General features: G+C 46.8%; 1 protein-coding gene across 7 annotated transcripts in view; it reads right to left on the bottom strand.

The window, feature by feature from the left end:
- Positions 1-16,458, bottom strand: part of PPARD (peroxisome proliferator activated receptor delta) — a 48,126-nt gene that overhangs the window by 28,046 nt on the left and 3,622 nt on the right. Inside the window, exon 1 of one of the 7 annotated variants that reach the window (XM_054026685.1) lies at positions 15,870-15,917. The exons of 4 other annotated variants lie outside the window; for them this stretch is intronic. The gene's annotated coding sequence lies outside the window, so the exon portion shown is untranslated. Of the gene's footprint in view, positions 1-10,543; positions 10,606-14,264; positions 14,348-15,869; positions 15,918-16,458 lie in introns of those variants that run through there. 2 more of the 7 variants (XM_054026684.1, XM_054026682.1) reach the window with 2 other exon arrangements.

Raw genomic sequence — 16,458 nt, 5'->3', positions numbered from 1 at the left:
AGGAAAGCTCCCCAATGGCGAGATCTTTTACCCCTTCCATGGAATAACCTTCCATGGGAAGGGGTAAAATCCACAGAGTTCTCACTTCTTTGAGCAACAGAAAACTTGAGGTAAATTCTTTGGAGCAGGGACGGTCATTTTCTATGTTTGCACAGCCCCTAACACAGCGGCGCCCCAATCCCAATCAAGGTCCCTAAGCACTACTATACAAACCACCACTCCCCTTTCAATTGCCTCTCCAGCCAGCTTTACGGAATCACAGCCCAATTTTTCCCCAGATGCAGGTACCTTACGTAGAACACCCAAATAAGTCACCTGACTTTCAGAGGCACTGAGCAGCCATGAGTCCCAGTGCAGGTGCTCGGCATCTCTGAAAACTCAGGTCACTTTTATTTAGGTACCTACATACAGATTTAGACGCCTAACTTTAGGCACTCCAGTTTGAAAGGTTCAGACATAGGGTTTGAAGTGCCATGCAAAAGATGCCAAAGTCTGCTTAAATTAATCGAGAAAAGTAGCAAGCTTCTCGATTTCTCTCAGCACTGGAATCTTCCACCACACACCCGAAAGTTAATTTGCGGCCTTAATACCCAGCAAGCTGATGACAATTGTCTCCATCTCCAAAGATGCTTTATGTAGATGGTCCCAAGGCAATAGGACAATCAGAACGAAATCTCTTCAAAGCACAAAGGATGGTGTTGGCAGATAGGACTGTTGATTTAGGATTACAAAGACTTTCAGCAAATAAAATCCAGTTACCCCCGCACATCTTCCAGCTTCTTTCCAGCATAAGTTAGTCTCTCCAAGAACTGCAATTTTAACTTCAGGCTTTGAGGAAGTTTTACCTGGCTCAGTGCAACACAGAAACCGGTCCTCTCTTCCACTTCCCTGCCTGGATAGAGGAGACGAGTGCCACACCAACAGCTCACTTCTGCAACACTGATACTTTATCGCGCTTTTCACTGCCCCAGCTAACTAGGGAACCTGTAACAGCCCAGTCATCCCCTGACCAGATCTCTTGGACTTGTTTATTCCTGGGGGAAAGGATTAAAGCCAGGGAGAAAGTTACATACAACTGACACCCAGTCACGCTAGTGTCCATCTAGCTTCTGAGCACGCAGAACACAACCGGAAAGAACTTGGGGGTGGGAGGATGACAAGGGCGGAGCCCTAATATGCACCCATTGCAGTATCACAACCAGCAGATGGGGATTCTAGGCCCGGGAGGTGGGTATGGCATAGTCGGGGGAAGATTCCCCTCTATCAGAACAAACCCATTTTACATAAACAACTACACAAGGGCACAGTACTAAAATGGGGGGTGGGGGTTATGAGAAGGCCGCACAGTCTCCAAGGAGCCTTCAACTCAAGACTACTTCCTAATCTTCCCTGAGCCTCTCTGGGGAATCAGACTCCTCTCAAAGCTGCTTCTTAGCCTGTGGGATGAGGTGGCGGGCCGCACAAACCCAGTTAAAATTGCAAAGGGTGAGAAAGTCACATGACCCCTGATCTGCCACGCCCCCCCCCAATTCAAATATGCTCCTGTAGCTGTAATTAAAGCAGCAGGTGGATCACCCTCTCTCCCCGCTTTCACAGCAGCCCCTGAAGCACTCAGCTACAGGAGCACCTCCTATTTGTACAAGGCTGTGGGCTCAGGTACAAGCCTACTGGCCCAAGCGTCTCTCCTCTGCTCCAGCGAGTCTCAACTAAGGTGCAATAGCACATGCAAACTCACCCATGGACCGACCCCCCCCCCCCCCACGCCACCACAAAACAGTACAAAGCAAGGAGAGGGAGGCACAAGACAAAAGGGTAAATCAGAGGGCAAACCAAGGAAAGAAACAAAGAACAGGGAACAGAGCCAGCTAACGGGAGAGTAAATGTGCACAAAGACAGCCTAGGGCATGGAACATGGGGAACAGACACTGATGCACAGCTGGCCACCCATCAAAGGGGGACTCCACCACCACAGAGCAATAAGCTATTCAGAAAGGTCTGAGGGGGCTCCAACATAGAGAAAGCAGTTTCCAAGACCCAGGGTGAAATCCTGACCCCGCTGAAGTGAACGGCAAAACTGCCATTGACTTGAAACTAGACTAAGTTCTCACCCCGGTAGTTAGTAACTGCAGCTCACAAACATGGGCTTAAGGCTGGTCCCAGTTCATTAGCATCTAGATCTTGTGGCTAGGTTCACAATAGCTGGAAGTTCAATGAGGAAGTGCCCATGTCACTTGTGTCCTAGCGTAGGAGGAAGAATGGAATGACGTCCCAGTTTCGCTCCAACATTAAACCAACGCATCAGCTGCAAGTCACCATGAGAAAGGTACATGCATACAGGCACGTACACACAAAGTGCTGGAAGCTAGAGGGTCGGCGGACATAGCAATGGGGGTAAGGAAGGGCTTGTAATAACATCGTCATCTGAAAATTTAAAAGACAATTAATGACCGAAGTCCTCCCAATACCGTTTTGTTGCTGATGAACTTAACAATTTCTCTGCACCCACTGAGGCAGACCCCAACACAAATGAGTTTCCATCCAGGAGGACAAGCCTGATGGTGTATGCATTTATTTTAATTCAAACATTTACAGAACGCATACGTATGTTAGATGCAATGCCTGGCAAGTCACCGTTACTGCTTTCCATGTCAGAGTCCAGGTCCCTCCTTATCCCCATTCCCCACGGATGTGGGGCTCCAGCCACAGCCCAGTGACAACGTCAGACCCAAACCTCCTCCTGCAGGGTAGCAGAGCTAGCAGGAAAGCCCCCCTTCTCCAGCAGAGATTTCCTTCCGTGACACTAAGGAGCAACCCAGGAGTTACATGATGAATCCGTGTTTAAAACAGAAGCCAACCAGTGCTGGCACTTGTGTTCATTTGAATCAAACAAAACCCATTAGCAAGATCCCACACAGGGTCATAAGGAGCTCATGTGTACTTAGATTGTAAGCTCTTTGGGGGGCAGAGGCCGCCTCTGTCTGCACACAACCAAGAACAGTGGGGCCTTGGCCCAGGACTGGGGCTCCGAGGCGCTAGGATAAGACAATAACACACGTAGTGTGTGATTTGGTTTTTCTGAAATGTTTATAAGACGGTTGTTTCTGCAACACATGGCACGTACCGAGTCCATAATGGCGTATGGTGGAATAAAAAGGGTTTGGCTGGCACTCGTTAATGATGATTTGAAGTCCATGGAATAAGATGCCTATCCCAGGCTGATAAGCCCTTTACACCATGCTAACATGTACTGCCTCTCTGCACACGGAGTTGTAAAAGCCTAATAAACTCCCTTAAGCTAACAGGGTGACTCAGGAGAGGTAACTAAGGTGCAAAAAACTGCATGGACAAACACAAAACTGCTGTATGTTGGCTTTCAGTCCTGAAAGCCCAGAACACCACCTTCGTTATCTAATGAATTCTCAGCAGAGTCTAGCATGCGTCACCCCTTTCACCTATTTGGAAGTCACTGGCATGCAGGTTGCACATTGCAACAGAGGGCACTTGAGTGGCAGTCATTAGAACTGTTCCTTCCATCAGCATTTCCATTATACAGCCCTCTCTAGAGACGGAGCTTACTTGGCATGTCAAGTTTTCAGTCCTTAAAAGAATCTGTTTGGACATTTTAAGTTGTAAACGCCAAGTTATTCTAGTTTTGGGTGCTCTCTCTTGCTCGTAACACCACAGATATTTAAAAGAACAGACCGGACATGACAAGCCGCTGAAAATCTGCAATGAACTTTGTTGTACATCAAGCACAAACATTGTGAACTGCTGACATCTCCACCCTACCAATGGCAGCATAACATGCGAGGAGGAGGTATGTTAAAACCCTACTTAAGAGGTAGGGAATAGCTGCTGATGTCTCCCCCTGTCCAAACATAGCCCGTCAAGAAAAATAATTCTTCACATTCATATGGTGTTTTTTCTTGAGGGAATCTCAAAGCAATTTACAAACATTATGGAAGGGAGTTTCACCAGGGAACTCTGGGAAATAGGTCAGCATTATTCCCATCTTATAGATGGGCAGATCGGTGCACAGAAAGTTAGTGGTCTGTTGTTCAAAGGCCTCAAGCATCCACTACTCTCACTGATTTCAATGAGTGCCACGGGTGCTCAGCACCTTTCCAAAGAAATCACCGCACGTGACTTGCCCAAGTCTGAGTAAGTGGCAGAGCTAGAACTCAGGAAATTCCCAACTCCCTGCTCCAAGCTTTTTCTGGAGTTTACACCACATGCTAACAGCTGAGATTCGAACCCCAGCTCCCAATGCGCAGTCACCTGCTCCAATCACCAGACAACACTGCTGCTGCAGAAATCCAACTATGTGTACAAGAGAGACTCGTGCCAGAAATCTCCACGCCCGTCTCCCTTTAATGTTACTGCAAAAAGAAAAAGGGAAAAACAAACAAACAAACATGCAGCATTTGTCACATGCTCAGCTAATGAAGAGAATCAGCAGCAGAGCTCTCACTCTTTCCTTAACTTTGCTACACTTATGCCCAGATGTTGAAGGGGTTTCAGAAGAGCCTGTGAGTTTGCGTTCGAACCTGTTCCTCTGCAGAGGGCGACCCCCAGTGCAATCTGCCACAAGCGCATACAGACTGGGGGGGTCAAAGAAACTGCAAAGTCACTTCTCCATCCACAAGTGCACTCGAGTTCTTTGACCTTCTCCCCAGTACAGCTTTATGATACGTTTATATCTGGCTGTCGTGAAGCACGAGCCTGGACAGGAAGAAGCATGGATCTGCCTACACAGCAATGATCATGTTACTGCCAATTATTCAGACACATTTGACGATGGGGCACGGGCAGCTTTCCTCACTCAGTCAGAGCAGCTACTACCCAGAATGAGTCACAGATCTGATGTAAGTTTTGCTTTATTTTATTTAAATTCACCCACTTCCTGAAAGACTTCTTTGAAAAGTTGTGAAATACGCTGGACCCTCTCCTCCTTCACAGTGGAACTGACGTGGGCACCAAGGTCCTGACATCACATTTCCCTCCAGGCTGAGAGAAGCTAGTGGACAGGTTCCTGAGAGGGCTCTTTGCTCTCTTCTCTTGAATGAGTTTCCTGGACTGGCAGGAGGTGAGAGAAGACTTCTTGGACCCACGATCCCAGACAGGAGAAACACATTCCACTGCACTGCTTGCCAGAAGTTACTTTTTTGCCTTGTGGTTAAAAGAGCCTTGGCAGTCCAAGCATTCCCTCAGTACAGCCAAGGCTAGAAGTCCCCGTTACAATTGTGAAATCATAATAAATTAACCCTAGGGAAGGGTAATGTAGGAGTATAAAGTACTGCGAGATCTTGAGAGGGTAATTACTAGAAAAGTCTAGTATTTCCCCTTGTCCATCTCGAAACACTTTCCATCCCAGGAACTCAATTCCAATAATAAACTGAGCTTCACAACACCCCTGTTACACAGAGTGGTACAAAGAGGCATTTCGGGTGAATGGAGCAAGCAAAGAGTGAGAAATCCAGCACTTCCAAGTTCTTATCCAACCTCCTACTGCATGGGCTCAGAAGCAAGTCACTTCACTTCACTTGTGTGTGTGAAGAGTGAGGATAACGCTCGCTGCTCCACTGGGGAGAGGGGAGGGTTAGTTAATAGTGGCATAGTTTTGAAAATGCAAGGGGGTAAATAGTTTCCAAATGTTATTGTTTATTCCCATATTACACACAGGGTAGCTATGGGACTTGCCCAAAGGCAAGAAGAAAGCGAGTGCGGTCACAAGAATAGAATCCAGGAGTCCCCGCTCCCTGTCCTTTGATCCACTAGACAGCAACACAGTCTCCTCCCTCTTTACAAACACAGAGTAGAGCGTTGCTTGGGCCACTATTAGCAGTTATACAATTTCAATAGTAGCCTCGCTGCTGCTTGTATTTGTGCTCGACAACATTGCTCACAATGAGGAGCGTGGCCACACGAGCAGTCAGCGCGAAAGGGGCGGGAGGGAAAGTTTGGGCAGTTCTGTCTCAGCGGAACAGAGACAGAATATCCAGAATAAGAGAGACATTGCCAAGAAGAGGTGTTCGACTGGAGCAGCGGTTCTCAACCGGGGATCCACAGCCCCCTAGGGGTCCACAAGCCCTTTCAATGGGGCCACAGGGCCCTGCGGCTGAAGCCCCGATTTCCGGTGCCCCCCACGGGGCTGAAGCCCCAAGACTGGTACTCCCTGTGGGGCAGAAGCCCTGTGCCCATGGACAGCGTTGGGGACATGGGGGCATCCCCCCTACCAAAACTCCATCGCAAGATCACGGCAGTCCCGGGGACAGCTCCACCCCGCCATCTCCTCTCCCTGTCCCCTGGCCAGGTCGGAGCTGGGCAGCTGCTGATCTGGCTGGTGCCATGGAGCAGACAGCAGCAGTGTTCCCTCCTCTCCTGCTGGTGCCCAAGGTTGAAGCTGCTCCTCAGCTCCCGGCCCCCTTTGCTCCCGCAGAGGCAGCTGGTAAGAATCCCTTTGGGTTGGGAGATCCAGCTCGGTGGCTGGCAGGCCCCTCCGGGAACAGGGACCGCAGGGGAATCCTCCCAGCGCACAGCCCTTAATAACCCTCTCCCTACACCCTGAGCTACACCCGTGACTGCACACAGCCCCTAACTACCCCCTCCCTGCACCCTAAGCTGTTTTCAAACTTTTTGAGCTAAGCACCTTTGAGTTATAATTTTTGGTTGCGCGCCTCCTCTCCCCTCCGCCCCAACACAGACGGGCTGGGTGGCCTGCTGAGGTGAGTCAGGAAGTGGAGATGGTACTTTCTCTCTGGACCCCACCATCTGGAGGTGGCTCAAGTCCCGCTGGCCCCTGCCCCCCGCCCCCCAATAGAAGTCAAACTACGTCTATGTCCAAGGCCCCTGCCCCGAGGCCCCTCTGGGCCCTGGAGTTTTTATAGCATGTCGAGGGGAGCCTCAGAGAGAAAAAGGTTGAGAACCCCTGGACTAGAGGCACCAGGGTTCTTAACAGTGTTTGAAAATAAAGAGAAATATCAATGCTGTAGAAGATCTTTAATTAACTGTGCTGATGGAACAGTCCCCTAGTAATTCCATGGCATGGTCAGGGAGCTCCTGTCTAGTTAGAGGTGCCGGAATGCACAGGCAGCCAAGTGATCCAGTTGGTAGCACAGTCTCTCCAGTGCTTCCTATTCGTTCGACCAACTACAGCGCTAGCAGCGAGGCAGAGAATTTCTCTACAGCGTCTGTTCACAAACTGACGTACACCCCACACTGCGTATGACCAACAGTGTTAGTCAGTGAGTCAAAAAAAAGCAACATGCCCTCCCCGCTGGACTCGATGACAACTTAGGCAATATGGGACTGAGCTCACTGTCACAGGGCTAGCATCCCACAGAGCTCCCAGTGATAGCAGTTTTACAACACCCGTAAGAATAATACATTCACAACTTTATACGTAGCACTTTGCAAACGTAAATGAGCCCTCCCCTCACTCCTAAGAAGGGGGCGGGGGGACCATGATACAGAAACCTTCAGTGATTTGCCTGTGGAGGCTACAGAAGGTGTTAGTGTCAGAAATAGGATTAGAATTCACGGGTTGCTGGTTCCCAGCCCTCTGCTTAGACCACTAGACAAAGGCAAGCCTCTGCCTCTCCCTCACCTAGCCACATGAATCCCCAGCCCCAATTATAATGAGATTTCACATTTATGGTGCGTTTCACATATTCAAAGTGCTTTACAAATTTTAGCAGCCATACTTTAAGCTATAGTCCTCTCTGAGAGGGCAACAATGAGACCTGCTGAGGACCATATGCCTGCCTCTCCCTAAAGTCTTGGGAGAGGTGAAAGGAAGAGGCGGCTCTAAGGGGCTCCAGGAATACAACAAAACTGATATTTTGAACCAAACAAAACTTTCTGAAGTTCCTGCAGGCCCCTTATGTGTTATTCCAAGGCATTGGCTTGCTTACAATCCTCTTGTCCTCACAGATCTGAACGGACCCTGCGGAAGGATCTGGTTTCAAGATCAGTAATTATAGAACAAGACACAGAGGCGTTAGTAAGCAAAGCCGCAACATTTCTTGAGGCAAACAGGGGATTCAGAGCATGACAAGCGCAGCAAGTTGAATGGAAAAGCTGGGAAGTGGCGAGTGGAAAAACTGCCATGTGAGGTACCACAGTTCTAACTCAGCCACAGCAAGTGCTAGGCAATAGCAATTGCACTCTGCATTTCCGGACCCTCTCATCCAAGCATCTCAAAGAGATCTTAGCTCCACATTAACCCCATTTTGCAGATGGGGGAAAACTGAGCTGCAGACAAGAGACTAGGCCAAAGTAGCAGAGCCGGGAATAGAACACAGGAGGAGTCCTGACTCCCATTCTTCCTCTCTAAACACATGCTTGTTCCTGAGGGTGTTGAGTACCGGCATTTCCCTATGACTGTAGATGGACAGCGATTCTCAGGATCAGGCCCCATAACAGCCCAATAAAAACTTGGGCTTGTGAACTAGACAGTCACCATTTTAAGAGCTTTTAGACTGTGTATTTTTGACCTTGCTGAACTGGTTCCATCAGTTACATGAGCAAACCAGGCAATTTTATCCACTCGCCAGCAAGTCCCAAAGACATTTGCCCTAACAGTTACCATTGCTGTGTGGCCTAACAAAATCCTGTAAGGTAAGGCTATTTCTTTTCTCTTCCTCCATATATGCCCCAATTTTAGATCCTGTGCACTCATTAGCAAATGAGGAAATCAGACTGTAGATTTTATTGAGATTACACTCATCTCATCAAAAAAAAAAAAAAAAGGTTGCTGATTTTGTAGACCCTACCAAAATATCCTGTGCAGCAGCAGCAGTTAAACATCATTCTCAGGGCTCTGCTGACACGGATTGATTATGCCTGTACCCAAAGAAAGATGATTTAGTGGGGCCAGGGAATGTACAGACTGAAATTGTTAGAACAAAACCACAGTGTTCACTTAGTCTCCATTCAAACCACAGGAGAGAAAAAGCACATTAATGTTTGCCATAAGGATATGGACATAGTCAATTACAAAACTTCCTGAGAGGGTTTTTAACTATTTTGTTATATGCACTAGTGTAAAACCCCTCTCAGGGAGCTTGAAGGTAAGGCAGTTTTCTTGCTGTCTCTCTCCAAACACTGTCTGGGGAAGTGGGATTTCCCCGTTTTTAAACAGGGGTGGAGGTTTCGTTTGACCAAAGTTTCAGCTCTTCTGTTAACTTGTCCCTGCGAAAGCAGCTTTGGCAATCAGAACAGTCGCATAACATCATTCTCATCGCTGTGTATGTTCCTGACAGTTTGCATTTCTACAACACCTTCCAGAAGCACAGAGCGCTTGGTAAAACCTCACACAACATCCCTGCGACTTAGGTATTATCCCCATTCTGGAGATGGGGAAATGGAGGCACAGAGCTGTTAAGTGCCTTGGTCCAAGGTCATACAGTGATTCAGTGGCAGGGCTCAGAATAGAACCCAAGAGCCCTGACTCCCAGTTCTTTGCTCAAATCATCAGACAATAAATCTCCCTCAAAGACGCTAATGCCAACAAGAATATCAATTAATGCCAACTGTTCTGTTGGCATCTACTAGAACTACAGTAAATCCACACACTCATTTGACTTGGATCTCATGTCAGTCACCAGGTGGTAACAGCTTTCATGCTCTCACAACCTGGGCCAAATGCACACAAGAGACAAGGTGCAAATCTCCACAAACCATCCCCATCACACCTAGAAAAGCTTTGTTAACATGGAGTTCCAGCACTGCCCTGGTCTCCTCAAGAACGTGATAGTTGCCAAAACACAAACATTGGCAAGCCAGAACATGCAGAACTAAGGTGATACTTTCCACATAATAAAGCCACCCCACTCAGTTATCGCTACTCAGGAGCCCAGAAAACGTGACACACGGGCACAACGCAGTATCTAGAGACACATTATGATTCACGGCAGGCCTCTTGCCCTTCCCTTACTGTACCACCAGCAATTAACTTCCAGACATCTGTTACTGGTACAGCATGTGGTTCAGTATCTCACTGACAAAACGATTTGAAGGGGGTTGGGAGATGCAGTACCTCAGGAACATGCCTAACCAAACGGCCTCAAGTTCATCCCACAAACTGTTCTACAGGCCCTCAAGTGGCATACCACATTCCCAGCCACTTTTCATGCACCTGTAAGTTTTACAGCATTTTGAAAAGTGGTCTTGAAACGGACATGCTCTTCCAGCCTCCCACCCTCTGCCTTGCAATCTGTTTCTTGCTCTCAGCAGTGCCACATAGACCCACGTCACAATCAAGTCATTGAAGGAGGTGTATTTCATAGTCCCTTGACCCAAAGGCCCCCAATTTGCAGCACTAACTCTAGCCAGAATCCTGATGTGGCACAGGAATTTTCAAAGTAATCTACTGGTGCATTTTAGAGCTTTTTGAGGAAAAAAAAAAATCAGCTCTTAAACAGACATCTCTGCTAATCCTTAACTCTGGAAGTTGTTACTGCTCTTCCACGACTTCCAAGATTTTAAGAGCTTATTGCAAGAAGGGCAAATAATTTTTGACAAGCACACTGCTGTTAAGTACCTTACAATGAATTGGCTATATACCTAGCTAAGGATCTCTCCAACCTGTGGCTTGAACGTCAGCAAGCTTGTCTCTGCTGTGACCTGGGTAGACAACAATTCAAATCACAAATCAAACCAAGCCCCTCACAGCTCTGCATTCAGAGCAAGGCAGAGTTTCACTGGCAGCAGAATGAGCTCTCAGTCCTGAATGTGGGGACCTCCTCCTTCCCAGTTTAAAGAATTTCATAGAGAAACTAACTGCAATTGGATCTACTGAATAAAGGCCTCCACTACTAGTCGCTTGGTCTCTAAGAATGCAGATTTCCAATCCATAATTCAAAAGCCACAGAATATACACTTCCCATAGCACAACAGATGTACTGTATAAACACACAGTTTTGTCAACAAGAAATCCCAAGTGGCATCCTAGAAAAAGGATACCAGTGAACATCAGTAAGCTATTTTGTTTAACAATGGCTTTATGATCAACAAAACCTCATATGGGATCATTACAAAATCCTTTCCACGTGCTATAAAGATTTTTAGAGGCTCATGTTTTGAATACTTAAAAACCCCCAGCAGAAACAGATGCACACACTTTAGGAAAACTCACGTTTTGTTTTACACTAGCAAACTGCAGCCCGTTCAGCTAAAAGTTACCATGATATGCGCTGTGGCAGAAAGAAATCAAGCCTAGAAACAATGTTTTGGTTGCCATGTGACTGCATTGTACTTTGTGTGCCAACTCAAAAGCCTAAGGGGGAAAAAAAACAACAGTTCTCAGAGCACATGTCCCATGATGTCCTAACAAACCCCATTTCATCTCTGCAGTTAACTCAGTTGTTTTTGTCCCATGTAAAGGAGACAGTTATATAAGAATATATGCTGTAGATGCAGTAGTCAGAGTGGTGGAAAAATAGTCATAGCAATTTATCTAAGCTCTTTTTACAACCCCATACCCCACCCACAATCTCAGAACAGCTGATGTTTCTGTTAAAATGCAGTGAAATTCATAGATTCTAAGGACAGACAGGATTATTGTGATTAGCTAGTCTACCCTTCTGCATAATATAGGCCAGAGAACTTCCTCTAAATAATTACTGCTTAACTAGAGCGTGTCTTTTAGAAAAGCATCCAATCTTGATTTAAAAATGGCAAGTGATGGAGAACTTAACACAAGCCTAGGTAAATTGTTCCAATGGTTAATTACTCTCATGTTTAAAATGTACATCTTATTTCCAGTCTGAATTTGTCTAGTTTCAACTTCTAGTCACTGGAAACAGCTAACAACGATTTTTAGCCTGTCTTCATTATACTTAAGAGATGAGTGGGGACAGGCTATGTCACTCTGTCTATGCAGCTCCATAAAGTTAACAGTCAGAAAATTATATAAACATAAAGATAGAAACTGACTTAAAGAAAGAGGGAAAGCTTAAATTCTGCAGACACTAAGACGACCTCCAAAAAGCATGGAACAGATCTTAAAGATAATTCACACACTTATCCCACACTGATTTTTTTTAAAAATGTGATAGGGCTAAAGTTTTTGTAAACCACATGCACACAAAGGGAAGCTGTCCCTGTTTGCCTGTTGGTGAAAGCTACCATGTAGTTACCATACCAGCACAAAGAGCTGCAAATTGAAGAAAACTGCAAGAGAACACCACACAAATCACCACTGATGTGCATGAAGTCCAGCTATTTCTATGCCACAGGAAGAACAGGAGCCGATCGAACTACAACTTTGAAGTTTATATGCACCCTTATGCATGCTCAGACTGTACTCTAGGGTAATGCCCCCGGTCTTGTGGAAGGCAAAAGCCTGAGAAGAACAGAATTGTTCAGCAGCTGCAGATGTTTATTAAAGACTCTCATGGTTTTTAAGGATTGTACTACAGCTGCCATCAATGGCAGTCATAGCTCTCTAAGTTGAAATATCAACAGGTCATTGGTCCGAGAACAGGTGTAATGTTAGAAGACTCGTTAGACCTTCACCACTGACTTACACCATAAGAAACTACAGGCTGAATACACTGGACATTGACGACAACATAGAGAGTTGGTATTAAAGACACTGATGCTTCTTAGAAATATTATGCATGAAGGTGGTGGTGGTTGGGGGAGGGGTCCTTAGCCCAGATGCTGAGGGAGTGTCCTGTCAGTACTGGATGTGAGAAGATGTATGCATTAGAACGATACTTAATCTTACTCTTCAGGTGACTATTTACACTTACCAGTGGCTATTTGGAGCAACCAAGTTGCTAAAACTCACAGATTCAATAGAGAAACGGCACCTAGGGGCTTCTCTGATTACCAGGAAAACAGCATCATAACACAGGGAAACCGCTCCAAGCATAGAAGAGTGGAGCAACAAGCTACCAGGTTCTGGAGAAAACAGCTAATAAACAATTCAAATAAACAAGAACTAGGGGACTTAGAGAAAATAGGGCATATTTTTAAACACACCAGAATAACTAGGTTTCATAACCAACACGGAGATTAAACAAAGATGCTGAGAACATAGATGCGTCTTGAACCTTTGTTCCCTTCCCAGTATTATATGGGCTCAGCTGAGCCCCCATTTCAGAGTAATACATCTTTCAGTATTAGAAGAACCACAAGCTAGCTAAGTACTTGCAAATAAACCAGTTCAGTTATCAAGAGAGAGCTGGCTTAAAGAGGAAAGCTAGCAATTGCTTGGTCAGGTCTGAAAGACCTTTGAATGATACCTAATACGGTCACAAATCTGTAGCCACCTACAACTTCATGGCTGTTACTTTGCTGCAGTTTATGACCACTTGGAACTGCATAACAGCAGGGAAAATCCTCAGGTCTTCCTAAAGTATAGGCCCCTAAAGGAGAATCACCGTTAACTATTAGCAGCACAGGGCATTAAAAAGGTAGTTCAGTAGTTCTGACTCCAGGCAAGGATCTCAATGTATTTCACACTTAGTAATTAAGACTCAAAGTCTCCCTGTAAGTATTATCCCCATTTTACAGGTGGGAAAACTGAGGCACAGAGAGGTGAAATGAACGTTCTCTCTGTGTATCATTTCACTTTTCAAGGTGACCTCAAGGTCCCTGTCAAATCTACATTTCTGTAGTCTTATAATTTGCCCTTTGGTCGCTGAGTGGGTCAGTGGCAGAACAATGAAGAGAATCCAGAAATCTCAATTCCCAATCCTCTGCTGTAGCAACTATTCTAAAATTAAGTAAAATAAATTGCCTTTGTAAACAGGACATTAGGTTGCAGAATATTCCTCCTGCTTCCTCCTAAAAGGGAAAACAATTATACCATATGTCCAAGTCTGCACATTTTTATTATTCCTGGGTAGTAAGATAAATATCACACACCCAGGTGCCTTGAACCCAAGCATACTTCCTTCATCTTGCCTACCAGTAAAAACCTTCCCAGACCCTGTAACCCAAAGCTCTACAGGAGACCCAGCGCTGATACTGTCAATCAGAATGCAAGTCACACCCTGACTGCACACACCTTATGACACTGTCCGAGCTACAACTGCCAACAGAGAAAGACACAAGAAAACCAATATTAAGTCTTAGTTCACCTTGCTCTGCTCTCAGCCAAATGTCAGGACATGCCCAGTCACCACTTGGTGCAAGTATCGCCTTGCACCAACTCAACAGAGCATGAAAGAAAGCTCAACAAACATCCCAGCTCCCCCCCAAAGCTTCCCCTATTCTTCCAGTTGACAGGCTCTGTTAAGGAAGAAACTCACCCAGCTTTCAGTACATTTGCATCTGGAGGCCTTCAACCCGGTGTGAGAAAGTGAAGGCGTCAGTAAGAAAACAGGCCCCGAGAGGAGGATGAGTCGGTTCCAGCAATTGGAAACAGGATATGGAGGGTCACATCAGGGTCACCTGTTCAAAATCCAGGTGTCCAAAATCTGACAGCTGTCCAAAGCCAATGGAAAATGAAGCTGGTGGGTCTCAGACCAGCCTCTAAAGGACAGGTGTCTGGTGCCAAGAACCATCACCACTGGCCTCCCTACCAACAAGGGACTAAGAGATACTTGAATTCCCTTTCCACGCTAAGACGATCCCTCCAGGTCAGCGCTGATGTATGTTGGCGGGAACCTGGGAGTGGGGGAGAGTCTGCTGTGCCACTGTCCCTCTTGTACCTGCTCTACCGTTCAGTAGAGCTCTTCAGCCTCCATGGCCGTCTAGCCAGCCCCTTTCACAAGGGCTCTGCCCATGACACGGCAGTTGGAGGGGAAGACATGTGCCTGTCTGATCAGACAAGATGGGCTATTAAAGGGTCACTCTACGTTGTTTTAGTCTGCCACGGTAGACTGAGTCAATGCAGGCAATTCAGCTACTAAACTACAGTCGTACAAAATAATAATAGACAGGCTTTATTAATAAGAAGAATGAGGAAAAACAGTTGTGCACTTAAAGCACAGGATTGGAATCAAGAGATGCAGGTTCTAGCCCCCGCTCTACTACTAACAGCGACACCGGCCGTTTCACCTCTCTCTGCCCCGGTTTCTCCATCTATAAAATAGATGGAGCTACACACCTACATCAAGGTTACAAGGCTTAATTCTCTACTGTCTGAAAGTGCTTTGAGATCCTCACATTGAAAGTGAGGAGGGCAGTTTTGTATGATCTGAGGGGCAATCACTCAGCACCAGCTGTCAAAAGAGCAGCAAGGTCAGGAACGCAGATTGACCATCCCTTTCCACTGCAGACAGGCAGGAGGAATTCTGCTAGGGAAAGCAGCTATTACACTTGGATGGGGAAAGCTCTCTAGTTCTGCGATGGAGCCAAACACGGGAATACAAAGGAGTCAGCTGTTTTAGTGAGGAGTTGGGAGCTGATCAGTGTGGAATAAAAAAGATGCAACAAGACTAGGTCAATACATGAGTAAGGAGGTGAGGGGTGAAAGAAACCAGTCTCTAACCTAGGAAGCTGGGTGGCTGTCTTGTGTCTTTACATTCCTTTGCCTTCCATCCAAGAATCTCCAGGCACTTAACATATAATTAATCAATTAATTAAAACTCACAGCCTACCTGGAAAGTAAGCAAGGGCTGTTTTTCTGTCCTCACCTACAAGCAGTTTCATCTAGATACCAGTTTCTTTACTTGCTGTCCTAAACATCTGTGTAGCATTGATGCACAGTGTTCTATTTCTGCTGGATCCCACCCCAGACATGGCTGTATTTCATAGGTGGGCGGTGTGATGTCTATATATAGTTCTAAAGTGTGTTGAGACTACAACAGAGAGATAAGGAAGCATCACCATCATTTTATAGACAGGAAAACCGAGGCACAGAGAGGAAATGAGATTTGTGGTAGGTCACTGAGACAGCCAGTGGCACCTACCAGTCCTATGTCTGCAGTCTCCTGCTCAAGCCACAAGATCACACCCTTGCCCCAGAGCTGGGATAGAACCCAGGCATCCGATCTCTCCCATGCCCTGCTCTGACCATGGTTACATCTCTCCCCTTAGAACCTTGTACCTGATGACACTCACTTCAGACCCTTCACCTGCCTTTCAATGCCCCATTCCTGGAGCCAGTCCCACTTCCCTCACACTCCTCCTTCAGAGAGAGCAGGAGGAGAATGCTGGGAGCTGTGGGCAGAGGAGTTCCCTACTGGGAGCTGTGGGCAGAGGAGTACCACCTACTCCGGGGTGGGCGGCTGCAAGCAGAGGAGTTCCCCCTCCCCATACTCCCAGGGGGAGGTCAGTTGCAGGCAGATGGGTTCCCCCTCCCCCATTACTCCAGGGGGGACAGCTGCAGGCAGATGGGTTCAGAGGGAACTAGGGGCAACTGGCAGAGGGGTGTCCCCCCAGAGAGAGGGCTGGGGGTGCCAGGAAGAGGGGTCCCCAACCGGGAAGGGTCCCCCCACAGAGAGAGCTGGGGCCAGAAGGGTCCCCCCACAGAGAGAGCTGGGGGTTTGGGCAGAGGGG

This window comes from Malaclemys terrapin, chromosome 4 (genome assembly GCF_027887155.1).
Source record: "Malaclemys terrapin pileata isolate rMalTer1 chromosome 4, rMalTer1.hap1, whole genome shotgun sequence".
NCBI classification, from domain to species: Eukaryota; Metazoa; Chordata; order Testudines; family Emydidae; genus Malaclemys; species Malaclemys terrapin.
Note: the sequence above shows the minus strand (reverse complement) of the source record. Positions and strands in the feature narration are given on the sequence as shown.